Here is a 20,078-nt window from a genome sequence, read left to right on the forward strand (position 1 = left end):
CATTCTCTACTCCAAAATTATAGCTTTAGTCTTACTTTGTTCCTCTAAATTTCTAGATAAGATTCATTAAGACACCCAGTCATGGAATTATCTCATGCTAAGTTCCCAACACATCCAACCCAGAGCAAAGCCCTGCTCCCTTGAAACCTCCCACAAATCCCACACCACCAGCCCCAATTCAAAAGTGAGTTCTTGCTATTAGTCTCTTGCTGAGATGCCCCATGTTCTCCTTGGTGTACCACCGCCACCCCCCCACCCTGCCCTGCCTCAGTGCAGTGGGTCAATAAACACAGTTTTGTCTGATGAAAGTGTGTTCCTGATGGTCCTCGATGCATGGGCATCAGCAGATGGAATACGACTTAGCAGGACATGCTCAAGAAACACCAAATTAGTGATCCAGATACTTGTGAATCAAATGATGCTACAGAAGACTTTGGGAAATCTTTGAATTCCAGTTTCCCCCGTTGATCTTGTCTCTTCCTTTCTGAAAGAAGCTGAGACCCTCTACTTCTTCTTCTTCCTGTTAGTCAAGGACCAGGGTGGAGAGCAGTATTCTCAACCTTGGTTACACTTTGGAACCACTTGGGTAGCTTTTGAAAACATAGATACCCGCATCCCAACTCCAGAGATCCTTGTTTAATTTATGCAGGGTGTGGCCTGGGCATCAGAATTTAAAATCCTAGGTGGGCTTTCCTGGTAGATCAGATGGTAAAGAATCTGCTTGCAAGGCAGGAGACTTAGGTTCGATCCCTGGTCCATGGAGTCACAAAGAGTTGAACACAACTGAGTGACTAACACTTTCACACTTTCACAGGTGAGGCCAATATGCAGACAAATTTGAGAGTTTCTGGTAGAGTGTGGTGTGTGTGTGTGTGTGTGTGTGTGTGTCTAGAACAGAGTAAGAGGATGTGAATGTGTGCTTGACAATGAGTGCTATGCATGTGTTTGTGACATCGTATGTGACAGAGTAGGAAAGTGCTTCTGTGTATCATGTAACATGAAGCTGTATGTGTGTGTGCCACGGTGGGCCGTGCGTCTCTGTATGGGCCTGTGCCCTGTCTGTGCAGCTCTCTGGGAGCCTGGAACATCATATGACTGTGGGGGCCCATTACACCTGCAGGTGATTATGGGGAAGTCAGCAGAGGGTGTCTGTGCCAGGCTCATTGGCAGTGGGGAGGCCTTGCTAATTGGGGAACTGGGTGGGGGCGGGAGTCCCAGCTAGCGAGGCAGTGCCTTGAGCAGCTGGTGAGAGCCTCTGAAACCCAGCAGTGTGGCATTCAGGTACCCACGTGGGGAAGCTGTTCTTACGATTCCTATCCAGGTTTAATGACTTGGCAGGAAGGCTTTGGGAAAAGACGGACAGCAGGATTCTTCTTTCTTTAAAAACTCATTTCTCCAGGTAATTTTTTTTCGACTAGTGGTTCTCAAACTTTTGAATGCATCAGAGTTGGCTGAAAAGCATGTTAAAACACAGCTTCCTGGGTCCCCATCCCAGAGTTTCTGTTTCTGTACATCTAGGGAGAGGTCTGAGAGCTTGCATTTCTTTTATCTTTTTGAAAATATTTATTTGGGGCTTCCCAGTGGTGCTAGTGGTAAAGAATCTGCCTGCCAAGCGGGAGACACACATTCGATCCATGGGTTGAAAAGATCCTCTGGAGTAGGGAATGACAACCTCACTCCAGTATTCTTGCCTGGAAAATTCAATGGACAGAGGAGCCTAGCAGGCTACAGTCCACAGGGCTGCAGAGAGTCAGACATGACTGAGCAGCTGAGCACACGTACACATTTATTTATTTGGCTATGTTGGGTCTTACCTGCAGGATGCAGGATCTTCATCGTCATGTGGGATCTTTCCTTGTGGCGCACAGACTGTCTAGTTGTGGCGTGCGGGCTCAGTGTTGCAGCGTGCAGGCTTAGTCGCTCTGTAGCATGTGGGAATCTTAGTTCTCTGACCAGGGATCAAACCCACCTCCCCTGCACTGCAGGGTGGATTCTTAACCACTGGACCACCAGGGAAGTCCCAAATTTGCATTTCTAACACATTCCCAGGTGCTGCTGGTCTGGGGATCACCACTTTTAGAACCACTGGTTCTGACGTTTCTCCAGGTGACTGTTCATTGAAGCCAGCTGTGAAGTTTAAGAAAAATCCTTTTTCTAGTCCTTATGGACTGTTTTAATAAGAATCTGTGTGCATATGTGTGTGTGTGCCCCAAGTAATGGGGAGTTTCAAAAATCCCCGGCTGATTCTAATATTCGGCCAGGGCTGAAAAGCCTGGCACGTAAGCTTCATGAAGGTGTATGTTTCTATTTCTCTTTTGTTCACTGGTATGTCTCCAAGTGCCTAAGCATTGCCTGTCTCCCAGTAGATGCCCAATAAACGTTTGCCGAATGAATGATGTTACTCACCAGATACCTTCTCTCCAAGACTAAGAGTTACCTGTTAATTCAACATTGATCTGAGTACCTCCTGTAGGTAAGGAAGTGTTTCGTGCTCCATACTGAGGTTCGTGACTTGCTGGCATCTTTTGTGAAGGGCATACAAAGGTTGAATAGCCTGGGTCTTCTAAAGCTCCAGAGTTCAGAATGTTCATGACCAAGACCCAAATTTTAAGCTTAATCCTTTAGCTATCAGGGAAGAAAAAAAAAAAAAAACAGTGATGAAGAGAAGAGAGAATGGGCTGGCCACCATCAGCCACTCAGCTGCGTCATCCCAAGCACCCTGGTCCCAGTGACAGGGATAAGCTACTTCCAGTTCAGAATTCCTCCTGAGAAGATGGATAAGACACATGTCATCATGACACCCTTGCTGTCAGGGCTGATGCTGCACATTTGGATTCCTAGTTAGAGCTCAGAGCTCTTTTATCATCATTTATTCTGTTTATTCCTTACCTCATGTATTCATAACTAGATCTTGATGGTGCTGGATTGTTAGGAAAAGGGACAAATCTAAGAAGGAGGTGCTATACTGGGACCCTCTTTTTTAATGAGAATGTTTCCTTGCTGTATATTCATTCAGCGAATATTATTGAGTGTTTGTAATGGGCCAGATGTTAGGAAGCAGGGAGCGTAAGCAAGACAGCATGTTCTGGAAGATTGTGATGATGGATGTGTTTTATATCTACACTGTCCACTGTCCCTGGTGATGGCCACTAGTCACATTCAGCTCTTGGGCACTTGAAATGTGGCTTGTTTGTCCAAGAAATAGACTTTAGTTTGGTCTTATCTGGCTTCCCTGATGGCTCAAGTGGTAAGGAATCTTCCTAGAAAGCTGGAGACAAGGGCTTGATCCTTGGATTGGGAAGATCCTGCAGAGAAGGAAATGGCTATCCACTCCAGTATCTTATCTGAATTAATTATTTGAAAAGGTTTTTTTTTTTTGATGTGAACCATTTTTATTATTTATTCTTCTCAGATCATTTAAAATTTATTTGATTTTTATTTTATATTAGGATATAGTTGATTTATAATGCTGTGGTAGTTTCAGGTATACAGCAAAATGGTTCAGTTATGCATACACATATATCCATTCTTTATCAGATTCTTTTCCTATATAAGTTATTACAGAGTACTGAGTAGAGTTCTCTGTGCTATATAGTAGATCCTTGTTGATTTTTTTAAAAAATTTATTCTTAATTGGAAGACAATCACTTTACAATATTGTGTTGATTTCTGCAGATGTGGACCATTTTAAAAATCTATATTGAATTTCTTGCAATATTGTTTCTGTTATTTGTATTCTGTTTTTTTGGCCCTGAGGCAGGTGGGGTCCTATTTCCAGGGGTTAAACCTGTACCCCCTGCACTGGAGGTGAAGTCCTAATCATTCGACCACCAGAAAATTTCTGAATTAATTTATACTTAAATTTCAAGGTATGTGTGTATGCTCAGTTGCTCAGTTGTGTCCAACTCTTTGCAAACCATGGACTGCGGCCTGCCAGGTTCCTTTGTCCATGGAATTTGCTATTTAAAATGACTGAAAACTATAAGGACTTACTGTATAGTTTAGAGAACTCTGGATGTGAGAGTTGGACTGTGAAGAAGGCTGAGCGCCAAAGAACTGATGCTTTTGAACTGTGGTGTTGGAGAAGACTCTTGAGAATCCCTTGGACTGCAAGGAGATCCAACCAGTCCATTCTGAAGGAGATCAGCCCTGGGATTTCTTTGGAAGGAATGATGCTAAAGCTGAAACTCCAGTACTTTGGCTACCTGATGTGAAAAGACTCATTAGAAAAGACTCTGATGCTGGGAGGGATTGGGGGCAGGAGGAGAAGGGGACGACAGAGGATGAGATGGCTGGATGGCATCACTGACTCGATGGACGTGAGTCTGAGTGAACTCCGGGAGTTGGTGATGGACAGGGAGGCCTGGCGTGCTGCGATTCATGGGGTCGCAAAGAGTCGGACGTGACTGAGCGACTGATCTGATCTGATCTGATTCAATACTCTGTAATGACCTATATGGGGAAAAAAATCTAAAAAAGAGTGGATATATGTATAACTGATTCACTTACTGTACATCTGAAACAAACACAACATTGTAAATCAACTGTATGCTAATAAACAATTTTTAAAAAGTGACTACTATATTCAACAAGACAGGACTGGTGCATGAGAATGGCATGTCATCTAAATATACGATGACAACATTTATTATGTGCTTTGAAATAGAAATGAAAAAAGTGCTTTGAGAGCTTATATCAGAGGCACCAGACCTCATATAGGGGAAGAGGAAGGCTTCCCTGGAGAAGAGGTGTTTGAGATCTTGAGAATCTCCTCAACTTCAACTCAATGGGGCCCTTCCAATATATTAGCATGAGGGGTCAGATGCTACTTCGTTGTACATGCCTTTAATTGTCCTTGCTTTCTTCTCTTTCTAGGACAACTCCTATCACCTCCTTGTTAGCTCGTTTGCCCCTGGAAAAACATTCCTATGCAAATAAACCCATAAGAGGAGCCCTGAGCCCGCCAACACAAATATTTCATCACCATATTTAGGTAAGTAAAAAGACTTCACCATATATTATTTAGAGGTTATCACAGGATATATGCAATTTGTGTGCTATTTTTTAACCTACCATAGTGTGAATATATTCTCATGTTATTAAAAATTCTTCCTAATTGTATTTTTTGCTGGCTATCAGAACTTTCCATCCTCTGGCTATATACCATAATATATTTCATCAACTTCTTACCTTCAGCATTTGGGCACTATTTTCTTTTATTGCTATTATAAATAATGCTGTGATGAACATTCTTGGGCATAAATCTGTGTTTACATTTCTGATTATTTGCTTAGGATAGTTTCTTATAGGAGAGGAGGATTGCTGAATTGAAAGTTATGAGGGTTTTGATTGTAAGGGTTTTCAAACCATATTGCAAAATTGCTTTCTAGAGAGTTTGTATCAATTAATCATCCCTTCATCAATGAAAGAGAATTACAGTGTATTCTGAGGTTCTCTTTTAAAATCGTATCAACCATGTCTACATGTTGCTACAGAGGCTTTATAACTATCATTTGTAGTGGCTGCATGAAGCTTGACTGCAGTGATGTGCTGCAATCATCCTCTTTAAGAAGAGGTTGCTAATTGATGCTGTTCCTGCTGAGCTCTTCCTGGTCCTGCCAAATGGAGCGCCTCCATCAAGTCACAGCTGTTTGGAATCCATCTGGCCCTCCAGGGCTGTTCTGTCAACTTTCCACATCCATGGGTAGTATTTCTTAAGCACATACTTTCCTTTAATGATATTTCAAAAAGTGGGGGTTTCTTGGAGCAGAATCCAACCCACGTTGGTGACATGGGTCTTTGGCTAGGACAAAAGATATCTCAACTAGTGCATTCATTCTGCCTGATGCTGGTTGAAATGGATGAGAGCTGGAATGGGAGTCAGAAGATTTGGGATGAGACCGGACATTTTTTGGTGACATCTTGTGTGCTGTGGCTACCAACTGGAGATTTTCTGGTTTCAGTGGACAGAGACTTCACTCATACTACTTACAAAGAATAATTCACTGTGTCATGTAAATGAAGGTACCAGGGATGTTAGTTTCAGGTATGGCTGGATCCAGGGTTTCTACTAATGCTACAGCCTTGATTTGTTCTCCAATATCTTCATTCTGTATATCTCTATATTGGTTCAGTTCTCAGAACACCCTTCTTATAGAGGATCACAAAAGTTGTTCTCAAATACCCTAGTACAAGAGTCAACAAATCATGACCCAGGGTCAAATACAGTCTGCTGCCTAATTTTTTAAACTAAATACTGGGACAAAGCATGCTTATTTGTATATATATGGTTTATGGCTACTTCTGTTCTAGAGCAGCAGAGAGTTCAGTAACTATGACAGAGACTATTTTTGGCTCCAGAGCCTAAAATATTTACTATCTGGCCCTTTACAGAAAAGTTTTGCTGATACCTACTGTAATAAAAAGTATACTAATCCTCAGTCCCAAAAATTTCTCCACACTTGATCAATTATTAGCTCCCCAGCAATCCTTGGTTTCATACCATAGTTTTTTCCTAACCTCTTGAATCCAGAGGCCTGTTCTTGGAACTTCTAACTGGCTCAGGCAATAATCATTCTATACTATTTCCCTTAGTTCCACCTACCACAGAGAGGACATGTGTGGTCTTGTTCCTACTCCTGATCATACTTCCCAGCTCCTGCCAGTCAGGAGGAAAGGGCACCTAGACTGTTCTCTCACCCCCAGGGATCCCAGTTGTCCTCTCCTGTTATGGGGCAGCTTCAGCTATGAAGATACCATGCCTGCAGGAGTCTAAATGCTTCTTACTCGTGAGCATGTTGAGTTCCTGAAAAATGGCTCATGGTGTCTGTCTTTGAATCTAATACATGGCTATGGAGGTTGCTTAGATCAGTGATTTTTCAAACCCCATTCATGAATCAGACAAAAGTAGATTCCTTTTTTATTATTACTATTTTGAGTGAAGTTCAACAGAAAAAAAAAAAAAGGTAATATAAGTGTTTGATGTGTGTGTGTTAAAGTCATTAGAATCTTAACTGCCCTTCAATCTCATTTCCCTTTCCCCAGAAGTCCCTTAACTATAACTCCAGTGTTAAACCTGACACCATCCTTAACCCTAATCTAACCCTACTCTTACCTACTTTAACGTTACCTATTCTTATCTACTCAAACATTACCCAAATCTAACCTACCCATAACATTAACCTTGATCCAAGCTCAAAACCTTAACCCTAAACCTAAATCTTTTTTAAAAAGTTATTTATTTTTAATTGATGGCTAATTGCTTTACAGAACTAAACCTAAATCTTTTTTTTTTCAGTTTTATTTATTTTATTTTATTTTTGAACTTTACAATATTGTATTAGTTTTGCCAAATATCGAAATGAATCCGCCACAGGTATACCTGTGTTCCTCATCCTGAACCCTCCTCCCTCCTCCCTCTCCATACCCTCCCTGGGTCGTCCCAGTGCACCAGCCCCAAGCATCCAGTATCGTGCATTGAACCTGGACTGGCAACTCGTTTCATACATGATATTATACATGTTTCAATGCCATTCTCCAAAATCTCCCCACCCTCTCCCTCTCCCACAGAGTCCATAAGACTGATCTATATATCAGTGTCTCTTTTGCTGTCTCGTACACAGGGTTTTGTTACCATCTTTCTAAATTCCATATATATGCATTAGTATACTGTATTGGTGTTTTTCTTTCTGGCTTACTTCACTCTGTATAATAGGTTCCAGTTTCATCCATCTCATTAGAACTGATTCAAATGTATTCTTTTTAATGGCTGAGTAATACTCCATTGTGTATATGTACCACAGCTTTCTTATCCATTCATCTGCTGATGGGTTGCTTCCATGTCCTGGCTGTTATAAACAGTGCTGCGATGAACATTGGGGTACACGTGTCTCTTTCCCTTCTGGTTTCCTCAGTGTGTATGCCCAGCAGTGGGATTGCTGGATCATAAGGCAGTTCTATTTCCAGTTTTTTAAGGAATCTCCACACTGTTCTCCATAGTGGCTGTACTAGTTTGCATTCCCACCAACAGTGTAAGAGAGTTCCCTTTTCTCCACACCCTCTCCAGCATTTATTGCTTGTAGACTTTTGGATCGCAGCCATTCTGACTGGCGTGAAATGGTACCTCATAGTGGTTTTGATTTGCATTTCTCTGATAATGAGTGATGTTGAGCATCTTTTCATGTGTTTGTTAGCCATCTGTATGTCTTCTTTGGAGAAATGTCTATTTAGTTCTTTGGCCCATTTTTTGATTGGGTCATTTATTTTTCTGGAGTTGAGCTGTAGGAGTTGCTTGTATATTTTTGAGATTAGTTGTTTGTCAGTTGCTTCATTTGCTATTATTTTCTCCCATTCTGAAGGCTATCTTTTCACCTTGCTAATAGTTTCCTTTGTTGTGCAGAAGCTTTTAAGTTTAATTAGGTCCCATTTGTTTATTTTTGCTTGTATTTCCAATATTCTGGGAGGTGGGTCATAGAGGATCCTACTGTGATGTATGTCAGAGAGTGTTTTGCCTATGTTCTCCTCTAGGAGTTTTATAGTTTCTGGTCTTACGTTTAGATCTTTAATCCATTTTGAGTTTATTTTTGTGTATGGTGTTAGAAAGTGCTCTAGTTTCATTCTTTTACAAGTGGTTGACCAGTTTTCCCAGCATCACTTATTAAAGAGATTGTCTTTAATCCATTGTATATTCTTGCCTCCTTTGTCAAAGATAAGGTGTCCATATGTCCATGGATTTATCTCTGGGCTTTCCGTTTTGTTCCATTGATCAATATTTCTGTCTTTGTGCCAGTACCATACTGTCTTGATAACTGTGGCTTTGTAATAGAGCCTGAAGTCAGGTAGGTTGATTCTTCCAGTTCCATTCTTCTTTCTCAAGATAGCTTTGGATATTCGAGGTTTTTTGTATTTCCATACAAATTGTGAAATTATTTGTTCTAGCTCTGTGAAGAATACTGTTGGTAGCTTGATAGGGATTGCATTGAATCTATAAATTGCTTTGGGTATTATACTCATTTTCACTATATTGATTCTTCCAATCCATGAACATGGTATATTTCTCCATCTGTTAGTGTCCTCTTTGATTTCTTTCACCAGTGTTTTATAGTTTTCTATATATAGGTCTTTAGTTTCTTTAGGTAGATATATTCCTAAGTATTTTATTCTTTCCATTGCTATGGTGAATGGAATTGTTTCCTTAATTTCTCTTTCAGTTTTCTCATTATTAGTGTATAGGAATGCAAGGGATTTCTGTGTGTTGATTTTATATCCTGCAACTTTACTATAATCATTGATTAGTTCTAGTAATTTTCTGGTGGAGTCTCTAGGGTTTTCTATGTAGAGGATCATGTCATCTGCAAATAGTGAGAGTTTTACTTCTTCTTTTCCAATTTGGATTCCTTTTATTTATTTTTCTGCTCTGATTGCTGTGGCCAAAACTTCCAAAACTATGTTGAATAGTAATGGTGAAAGTGGGCACCCTTGTCTTGTTCCTGACTTTAGAGGAAATGCTTTCAATTTTTCACCATTGAGGACAATGTTTTCTGTGGGTTTGTCATATATAGCTTTTATTATGTTGAGGTATGTTCCTTCTATTCCTGCTTTCTGGAGAGTTCTTATCATAAATGGATGTTGAATTTTGTCAAAGGCTTTCTCTGCATCTATTGAGATAATCGTATGGTTTTTATTTTTCAATTTGTTAATGTGGTGTATTACATTGATTGATTTGCGGATATTGAAGAATCCTTGCATCCCTGGGATAAAGCCCACTTGGTCATGGTGTATGATCTTTTTAATGTGTTGTTGGATCCTGATTGCTAGAATTTTGTTAAGGATTTTTGCATCTATGTTCATCAGTGATATTGGCCTGTAGTTTTCTTTTTTTGCGGCATCTTTGTCAGGTTTTGGTATTAGGGTGATGGCCTCATAGAATGAGTTTGGAAGTTTACTTTCCTCTGCAATTTTCTGGAAGAGTTTGAGCAGGATAGGTGTTAGCTCTTAAATCTTAACCCTAACCTTCATTCTCAAATTTAAGTCTAGGACTTTGAGTTTGATAGCGATCATCTTAGAATAATTTCATTAGCCATGTTATTCAGTGGAATTTCCTGGTAATTTTGCACTGAAAGAGGTTAGTCAGAAGTTACATAAAAAAGGAGGGATGAGAAGAGTCATATTTACAATTATAAAGGAAGTGCATTGGTTGCTGGAAAAGCTTAGTATTTCCACAGACACTCTCAGGTAAATAATTATTTTAAGCAAGCAACAAGCATGTTCCCTTTATATCAAGATGAAGATACCACTTCTGCCTCACTTTCAGACCATGTGTAGAGTCCTCATGTTGGGGAGAAGTGTCTATTTGTGTTTTGGGTCATGTTGGATTGGAAGGTTATTTACCTGAATCTCAATTGAAGCTGGTAGGACTACCTCCTGAAATTCATGGTTCTCTAACATCCAGGGTCAACAAAATCCATGTAAAGGGAAACTATAGGAAAGGAAAGAATATATTTGAGAAGGTAGAATAAAGGAGAGAAAAAGGATGGGATGGGTGAGAAGAAAGGATGAGAAATAATGAAAGAGACATCCTAAGTCCCAGTCACTAATCTCAGTCTGGTCGGATGAGTCCTCTGCTTTCAGTTCTTCAGTGGTTGTGCAGTGTCTACAGGATAAAGCCCAGGTTGCTTGCCAGCACACACAATGAAAATCATCTTGTACCACCCTATTCTGGAATCCTCTATTTCAGTGCTACCCATGTATATGAAGTTTCCCCAATGTACCATGCTGTCATACTTCTGTTTATGCATGCTGTTCTCTCTTTCTGGAATGCTCTTACTCTTTTTATCTGTCTGGATAGATTCTCCATTTGGCTCCCTCTGACCCCCCTCCATGCTCCTTTGCTGTGCCCCAGGCTCACGTCAGTCATAGCACTCTTTCCTTCATTTAGCAAGCTCTACTCTGTGCCAGGTGCTGTGTTAGATGGTGAATATTAACAGTCAGTATCTCAGGAGGAGGAAATGGCAACCCACTCCAGTATTCTTGCCTGGGAAATCCCATGGACAGAGGAGCCTGGCGGGCTATAATCCATGGAGTCAGAGTCGCAAGGAGTTGGATACAACTGAGTGACTGAGCATATACCATCTCAATCCCAAGTAGTTGTGGAAACAGATAAGTCACCAGGAAGTTACCCAGCCACACTGTGATATGGGATATTCAAGGGTGTTAGGCTCCTGGAGGAAGGCGGCTCCTCCAAGCCTGGGGCTGAGTGCTCTAGGAGGGTGAGCAGCATGATGAAAGAGTGTGAAGAGAGAAAGGCCTTGAAACCTGGAAGGTGTGAAAGCAGTTTAGGAAGATTTAGTCTGTGGCGAGAGTTAGGCAGGAGCCAGGTCATAAAGGGCTTTGCCAGCTGTATTAAATATCTGGATTCTATCCTTAGAACTGCAAGAAAACCACTGAAAATTTCAAGCAGAAGATTCACACAATAATAATGTACTTTGGCTATATTTGTTTTATTTTCTTGTTGTCTCCTACACTAATAATAATCTCAGCTAATGTTACTGGAGGAGGCCATAAGAAAGATATTATGTTGAACTCTTCATACAGATTATCTCAGTTAAGGCTTGTCCAGAATCACTGCAGATTTCTCCAAAAATCACTGCAAACAGTGACTATAGCCTTGAATTAAAAGATGCTTGCTCCTGGAAAGGAAAGGTATAAGAAACCTAGACAGCGTATTAAAAAGTGAAGACATCACTTTGCTGACAAAGGTCAGTATAGGCAAAGCTATGGTTTTTCCAGTAGTCATGTATGGGTGTAAGAGTTGGACCATAAAGAAGGCTGAGTGCCAAGAATTGATGCCTTCAAATTGTGGTACTTGAGAAGACTCGAGAGTCCCTTGGACTGCAAGGAAATCAAACCAGTCAATCTTAAAGGAAATCAACCATGAATATTCATTGGAAGGACTGATGCTGAAGCCAAAGCTCCAGCACTTTGGCTACCTGATGTGAAGAAGTGACTCGTTGGAAAAGACCGTGATGCTGGGAAAGATTGAAGGCAAAAGGAGAAGAGGGTGGCAGAGGATGAGATGGTTGGAGGGCATCACCAACTCAGTGGACATGAGTTTAAGCAAACTCCTAGAGATAGTGAAGGACAGGAAGCCTGGTGTGCTGCAGTCCATGGGGTTGCAAAGAGTTGGACACAACTTAGCAACTCAACAACAACAACAAAGCTTGTTACTATAAGATAGGTACTGCTGTATAAGATTATTATTTCATCAAAAAGAGATTCAGAGAGATTAATTAACTTGTTAAATGCTTCTACCCATTAGAATAATTCAGCACTTCTTAATTATCTAAAATTGAGATATTCATAGTAGCTACTTGAGAGAACTCAGAGTATATTTACTTGTGTGATCTTATTCATCCACTTGATAGTCTTAGAACTCTTGAAAAGGTGTAGTTTCCATTTCGTGAATGATGACATCGAGGAGGTGATTTGGCCAGGTACTCCCAGGTGAGGTCTCAGTCTCTTGGACACTCAGCTCTTGAGGATTGACCCTATATTTCATTAGTCTTCATGGTGTGGGTTCCAGTGCACAGAAAGTATCTGGCTATAATGGTTATGGTGAGCACATGTCTACACACAGGATTGGAAGAATAAGGTTCTTTTCTCATTCTTGGGTGAGGAAAATGCTGGAAAATGAGGTGGAAGGGAGATCCCATCTCCACTGTTGTACCTGATGTTGCTCCAGTCAGGAAGGGGGTATCTGTTCTAGTTGGAGAAGCAAAGTACCTTAGATTTGGGTTTGTGAGACCTGGTCATCTCTGAGTTATAGTGGCTGCTTTAGGGAAATTCCCCTCTTTCTTCTTTTAATTCCTTCTTCCTTTTTCTGTTTTCTTTCCTCTTTCTACTGTTTCTTCTTTCTTCATCTCCTTCACCTGTACCAGTGTCATCAACACACACAAATACAGCAGCGTCACAAACACTGTTCATCATGGTCTTACCACTGAATCAGGTGTCTTTGGTGTCATTGTAATCATCATCATTATCGTCTTCTACCATGTCAGTCTTCATTAGCATCATTAACATCATCAGCATCAGCCCCCAGGAGCGATACTTCTACCACATCATCCTTAACACATCATTCTCTCATCATGGTCTTGTCTTTACATCATTGTTTTCGTCATTGTCCTGTTTGTAATCATCATCATCATTGCCACCATCATCACTCCCTTTAATGTGCCAGACACTGTGCTCAGCTCTTTGTACGCAGTATCTCAGATCATTCACAAAAGTGACTTTTGTGCTTGACTACCCCCATTTTACAGATGACAACCCTGAGTCTCAAAAAGGTGAAGTAATTTTCCCAAGGTCACACTGTCAACCTTGTTTCTTCTATAAAGATGAAGACTATTCTATAGACACCAGATGTTCCAGTTTATTCTTAGGACTTAAGGAAATTACAAGGCTGAGCTCTTACTCTTTGTTAACTGAGGCTGCTATGAATCCCATGAAGGAGATTTAGAGTTCATATTCTCTGGTAACAGTTGTTCCCTGATTCAGAAGGGCTGTTCTTCTTTTGATTAACTGTTAAATTTATGTTTATGATTATTATTTCTAAATGGATGTTTAGAGTTGAACTGTTTCAGATAATAAATCAGAGCCATGATTCAAGCCAGGATTTGCCTGACTCCAAAACACCATGCTATGTGACTTCCTTGCTGATTAAACCAAACATAAGTCCCATGGTTCCCAGTTCATGGTTATGTATCTTACCTGTACACCTTGTTTGACACCCTAGAGTATTAAAATACTCCATGGCAACAGTTCTCCCTGGAAACCATACCTGAATGGATGGCATCATTTCCCAAACTCCCTTTTCCTTCTTTAGCCATCATCCAGCCCTTTTGAGGGTTAGTGGTAGTGGTGGTGTTCAGTTGCTAAGTTGCATCCAACTCTTTGCAACCCCATGGACTGCAGCATGCCAAGCTCCCCTGTCCTTCACTATCTCCTGGAGTTTGCACAGATCCATGTCGTTTCAGTCAGTGATGCTATCCAACCATCTCATCCTCTGCTGCCCCCTTCTCCTTTTACCTTCAATCTTTCTCAGCATCAGGGACTTTTTCAATGAATCAGTCCTTCGCATCAGGTGGCCAAAGTACTGGAGCTTCAGTTTCAGCATGTCTTTCCAGTAAATATTCAGGGTTGATTTCCTTTAGGATTGACTGGTTTGATCTCCTTGTAGTCCAAGGAACTCTCAAGAGTCTTCTCCAGCACCACAGTTTGAAAGCATCAGTTCTTCAGTGCTCAGCCTTCTTTGTGGTACAACTCTCACACCCATACATGATACTGTAATATATGGTGGAAAGATAGATGAGAATTCAAGTCCAGGTTCTAACACCACTGGCTGCCTGACTTGGAATAATTTACTTCCATGGTCCTGAATTCCTTTATTCTTCATCTATAAAAGAGAAATAATGCCAACTGCTTCATAGTTATGAAGTTTAAATGCATCCATGTAAATTGTTTGACATGTATTAGATGTCAATAAGTGTTGACGTTAACTCATCAAAATGAACTCACCCTTCCTTCTTTTTTTCCTTTCAGAATCGTGCACTAAATGGCTGGTTGAAATCCTTAATATATAAGAAAGGGAGAGATAAAGCTGATAGATCTGAAATGGTTCAATCTGTGGCTAGCAGAGGGTCCTTTGGCAAGTTGTTTAGCTTGGCTAAGAATCATTTTCCCTATTCCTTTAACATCCAGATGTCTGCTATTCACTGATCATATTCTTTGAGCCCCACGCCCTCAGGTAAAATCCACTCACACAAGACTCAAGCACATTTACTAAAGAGGTTGTTGGGGAGACATAGCAATGAGCTATCACAATAAGTTACCACATCACAAGCAAATTGAAAGCTTCCCAAGTGTATTACTATTATATTATGTCTGTGTTTTCCTTCTTTGACACCCAGTTTAGTGCTCTGGATCCCCTCCTGTTATCAGAGCAATTCTTCTCTGCCCCAAACTTGCAAATTCCACTCATAACTGAACTTGATAAAATAAGAGAATCAATGATTAACTGTGGTCACCTTTTATCCAAGCCACTTTGGTGTTCTTCTCCTGTGACTTGCGCATAACTTTTTGGCCTCATTCACTATTTCAAACTGTTAATTAAATTGTCTCCTAAATAAATATAGTGTTTTCTTCAAGAGATGTTATCATGCCAGTGGATAAGTGAATAAAATCTTGCTTCACCTCCTTACATGTAAAATGAGGGTTTTGGTCGGATGTAGACAGCTTCATTGTTTAAATATGCTTATACTCCATAAATTGTAGGTTTGGGGATAACTGGGGAAGAGAAATACCATGGTGGTTTCAATATTTGTTTAAACATAAGTCTCAGATGCACACCCTCCCAGGCCTGGTTATAATTTCATTAGAATTAGAGTTCAGTATCCATTATTTTCATACAGTGTCCATGTCTATTTTGTTCCAGGTAGACATACAAAGGAGAAGGCAATGGCACCCCACTCCAGTACTCTTGCCTGGAAAATCCCAAGGAGTCTGGTGGGCTGCAGTCCATGGGGTCGCTAGAGTCAGATACCACTGAGCAACTTCACTTTCAATTTTTACTTTCCTACATTGGAGAAGGAAATGGCAACCCACTCCAGTGTTCTTGCCTGGAGAATCCCAGGGACTGGAAAGCCTGGTGGGCTGCAGTGTATGGGGTCGCACAGAGTCGGACACGACTGAAGTGACTTAGCAGCAGCAGACATACAAATGAACTTTGGAATTTAGCCCCATCTATGACCTTATTTCTGCCTCTATCTCTCTTATCTGTTCATGCTGATTAATTAATTAAGCCATTAATTAACTACTGCATGTTCATAGGGTATATATGTGCTAGGCACTGTACTAAATACTAAAAATATCGGTCTTTATAATTTTGTGTATGTATGTGTGTGTGTGCATTAATCAAATAATTACACAATCAGGACACAATTGTGGTATATGCAGGAAGGAAAAAGCCTATGTGAGGAAACCTGTCCAGCTGGAGATGTCCGTTAGAAGTTTCCTGAGCTCCATACCTCCATTGCTTGTTTTGAACCCTGACCTTTCTCTCTGGACTTAAATTTTCAGTTCTTTAGGCGATCACAACAGACTCATTGTGTGTTCTGGAGTGGGGATGATGAAAACACATGGACAGATGGATATGAACAGTATAAGAGGCAAGTTCCCGGGGCTGAGACAAAGCAGGTGCTCACCTGGCCTAGAGATGATCCGGGAATGCTTCCTAGAAGAGGTGATAACCTGGGCTGCTTTGAAGGGCAGTTAGGAGCTAGACAGGCAAAACAGGGAAGGGGATGAAAGGTGGTCCAGGCAGAGGATATCATGTGAGTAAATGTTCAGGGAAGAGACACCATTGTGGAATAGCGTGTGTGTGTGTGTGAACACAGGAAGTTTCATGGAATGGCAACATCCATGGTGAGCAGTGAGGCTGAAAGAGGTAGCATTAGCCAGAACCTGGGGTCAGAGCTGAGCATTTCTGTAGAATTCTAAGAGAACGCAGAAGGACAGCCTCGACCACCCAGACACTCCCCTGCGTCATTCCAGGCGTCTCTTTAAACTCTTATTTGTTGAGTTCCGTTTTCTCATGGCTCTTTGTCTAAATATCTCTCCCTGTTTAGCCAGGTAATCTGGTCCTTTTCTGACAGTAACAAGGATGTGTATCTTGGGAGAGACTGCCCCGAGTGGCCAGAAATACTCCGGGGGGTGAGACAGTGGCGAAGTGTAAATCACAGAAGAAATATTGAACTTTGGGAGCCAGCAAACAATAATATGCCACTTTATTCCACTCCAGCCGGAGGTTTATATATGTTACTGTCACTTTTATACTGTTCTCCACCACTGGTAATTTTCTCTCAATCTAATTTTTATTTCCCAAGGGTCTACCAAGGTTAAAAGTGCTCGAAAACCAATGACTATTCTTTTGCCAAGGGATAGTAAATTAAATTAACCGTTGCTGGTGGCCAACTCTGGTCAGAACTATTTATATGTAAATAGGTGAAGCCCCTCAAGGCTTTTTGCAGTTATTAGTTGTTCATTCCAGATGTTGATCATAGTACAACAGGTCATGAAGAAAACTCTTGGAACAGGGGGAGGAATATCCCCCTGGTCTTCCATTGTACTAGCTAGCTTTCTGTAGCTCAAGCATCAGGAGCCCACAAACCTTTTCTGCCTGCTTAATGAGTTAAGAGTCTGAGAGTGAAGCTAATCTTGATTCCGGACTGACAGTGAAAACAAGAACAGAAGGGTTAAACCCTATTGCATAGGCATAGGTTGGCATCGTCCCGGGCTCTGTTCAATCAGAAGACTCATAATTTGCATAGTGCTCCCTGGTTGGCCAGTACCGATTATATCTATAAGAGGCTCCTCCCCTCACGATTGGGGTGCGGCTTTTCCAGTGGGAGGGTCTCTTTTGAGGACTATTTATAGGCATATAGCGCTCTCCCACTGAGTGGCACCATGCTTATGGAAAATACAATAGCCTGATATTCTAACTTGGTGTTTTTGGTTGGCTTTTCAATATTAGAGGATTACAGAGGATTGCTTCAAGTAGCAAATCCCAGAGCTTCATTCCAAACCTCATTCCCTTCTCCTTCTTTTCCAGTGTCAAAGAGACTCAACACTGGCATTCCTCTTTAAGCTCCCACCACCCATAGTTATCCTTTACTCTGTGGAACCAAATGATTTCTGGGCTGTTTTCCCAATTTATAGCCTGTTTCTATGCTTGCCAGTCCACTTGAATGGCTCATTAAATCAAGCTCTTCAAGAGAAGGACTTTAAAGAAGGAAAGAGGGGGCTTATTTGTTGAAATAAAAGACAGAAGGTAGAAATTGTACCAGTATCTCAGCCTTGCCTCTATTCTGCCATTCCTGCCGCAGGGCGGATGACCCTTACAGGTCCTGGCAGGTCTGCTTCTGGGTTGGGCATTGCTCTTATTAATGGCACCATTACTTAGCTGAATGGTTTACCAATTTCTCTATTCTCTCCAAAGGTATATCCTGAGCTTGTTGAGAGAAGTAGGACTACTTTATCTCGGCTCCTGTAGAATTGTTTTCCTTTGAATTCCCCTTAGACACATGTTGATTTTCACCAGAGGCTGACCCTTGCTTCGGGGAACCCAATAGTATTCCCATTGTTGAGAGTTTTGCCCATCCTACCTCCTGTGGTCCTGTCTGAAGCCCTGCATGAAAAAGTTTTAGAATTAAATCCAGGTCCTTGTGTACAGTCCTGCCAAAGGAGTACGTGGAAGCTGAAATCAAGCCAGCATCTGCTTGCTGTGCTGTTTTCTTTGACTTCCTGGAGGAAGAGATGTCTTCTTCCTTGCATTAAGGCTCAGTAAGCTTGCCTGTTCCCACCCAGGGGGCACTTATTTTATTTTCAAATTGCATGTAGACATTCTGTACTCAACAAGAGGAGCCTGTCCATGGAAGGGATGTGTGTGGAGGAGAGGGTGTTGGGGGGATGTTACTAGCTCTCCGAGGCGCACTTTACAGGTTAGTGGTGGTGCTCGCCCAGGAAAATGTCTGTTCTCCCTATGGAGCCAAATAAGGGATGAGGTTCCCCCGATGTCTTGATTGCCAGGGGTCTCAGAATCAGTTTGTATAAATATGCAGAGTTGAAATGTAAGTCCTTGCGTGATATTTTCCCCAGGTTTGTCCTAACATCTGAGTGCTAATCGTGCCATTCAGTTTTACTGAATTGGTATCCTGTATACTCTTTGGCAATAATTAAAGAAAAAAATAACTGATGCTGTGGCAAAAGTCAGCAGCCTGCAGAATGAATGGACCAGGTTCTTTTCAGCACAGGACGGTTGAAGCACATAGGAAATGCCTTCACCCTTCTTCTGCTAGCTCCCTACAGCAAAGTCACAAAGCAGTTCTCACTTTGCTCCAGGGTGTGGCCATTCTATGATAAACAGGGCGTAGAGTGTAAATCTCACAGCAGATTATCGGGATGAGGATGTTGATAAACTCACATTAAGACTGAGTTTGTTGGGGGAAAATATTTTCCCACAGACACCATGAAGTTGTTTCAGAAAGAACGATGGCAGGAGAGGAAGCCCATTCTGTCACTGTCCCACCTGAGAGAGTGACCGCTGTGGACTAACCACCTCCTTCTTTCATCAGAACAGTAAAGAATGTTCCCCAAAGCAAAATTCCTGCCCAAATTGCTTTATACACCGAGTCAGTATCATTTAATTGTACATCCTTGTGTACAAATCAAACAAACCAGCCAGATACATATGTGAATGACTGTATTCATACAGGCAACGGAAGAGCGTTTATCTCTATACTGGAGAAATTGGTATAAACGAACTGTGAGTAAATCCTCCTTTAAATGATGCACACGTGTTAGGCTGCAGGGCTCATAAATTAGCCTTTTGGAGAGTCCAATCATAATCGAATATGCTTACTATTCAGACATTGTAATCTGAGCATTAAAGATCTTGAACAAAGATCACGATCTTGGAAGGTATTAGATAAAAGAAATACTCCCCCAGAATTGCATTTATTAGCTCCTGATTTCTGATTTATGTTTCATTAGCCTGTGGTGATAAGTATGGAACCGTGGAAAAGAAAAGCACGGATCCTCACTTTGGAACATTAAATTCAGATTTTTGACGATAACCTATTTTTGTGCTGCTATTAGGGGAGCGCCAGCTTGTACCCACATCCAGTTATTAATCTGTGAAATGTTTTCTCTCTTGTGTGTTATGTTCTTTCTAAGTCTGCTGCACTTAACCGTCACCAACTAAGTGGGTTATTAAATGGGAGCAAGAAACGAATCAATCAAGTATATTCAAATGCTCCGTCTCCAGCATTGTTCTTTGACTTCATTATTTAGGCATTAAATTCCATGCAACACTGGATGTAATTGTCAATACAGAGGGGCTTGATTTGTGGGCGACGAGTTCTTTTTGGCAATTACAGCTTTAGGTTTACAAGCACACCAGAAATCCTTGCTGCATGATAATACCATTAGCATGGATTCCATAATCATGCCTTTCAGGGGATCACAGC

At 41.2% G+C, this 20,078-nt stretch overlaps 1 long non-coding RNA gene across 2 annotated transcripts in view; it reads left to right on the forward strand.

Annotated features, from left to right (window-relative positions):
• Positions 1-909: 909 nt before the first annotated feature.
• Positions 910-20,078, forward strand: part of LOC132343847 (uncharacterized) — a 30,861-nt gene continuing 11,692 nt past the window's right edge. The window contains exons 1-2 of one of the 2 annotated variants that reach the window (XR_009492846.1): positions 910-1,120; positions 4,876-4,993. This is a non-coding gene — a long non-coding RNA (uncharacterized lncRNA). Of the gene's footprint in view, positions 1,121-2,318; positions 2,474-4,875; positions 4,994-20,078 lie in introns of those variants that run through there. The other variant, XR_009492847.1, reaches the window with a different exon arrangement.

Source organism: Bos taurus, chromosome 25 (assembly GCF_002263795.3).
Source record: "Bos taurus isolate L1 Dominette 01449 registration number 42190680 breed Hereford chromosome 25, ARS-UCD2.0, whole genome shotgun sequence".
Taxonomy (NCBI): domain Eukaryota; kingdom Metazoa; phylum Chordata; class Mammalia; order Artiodactyla; family Bovidae; genus Bos; species Bos taurus.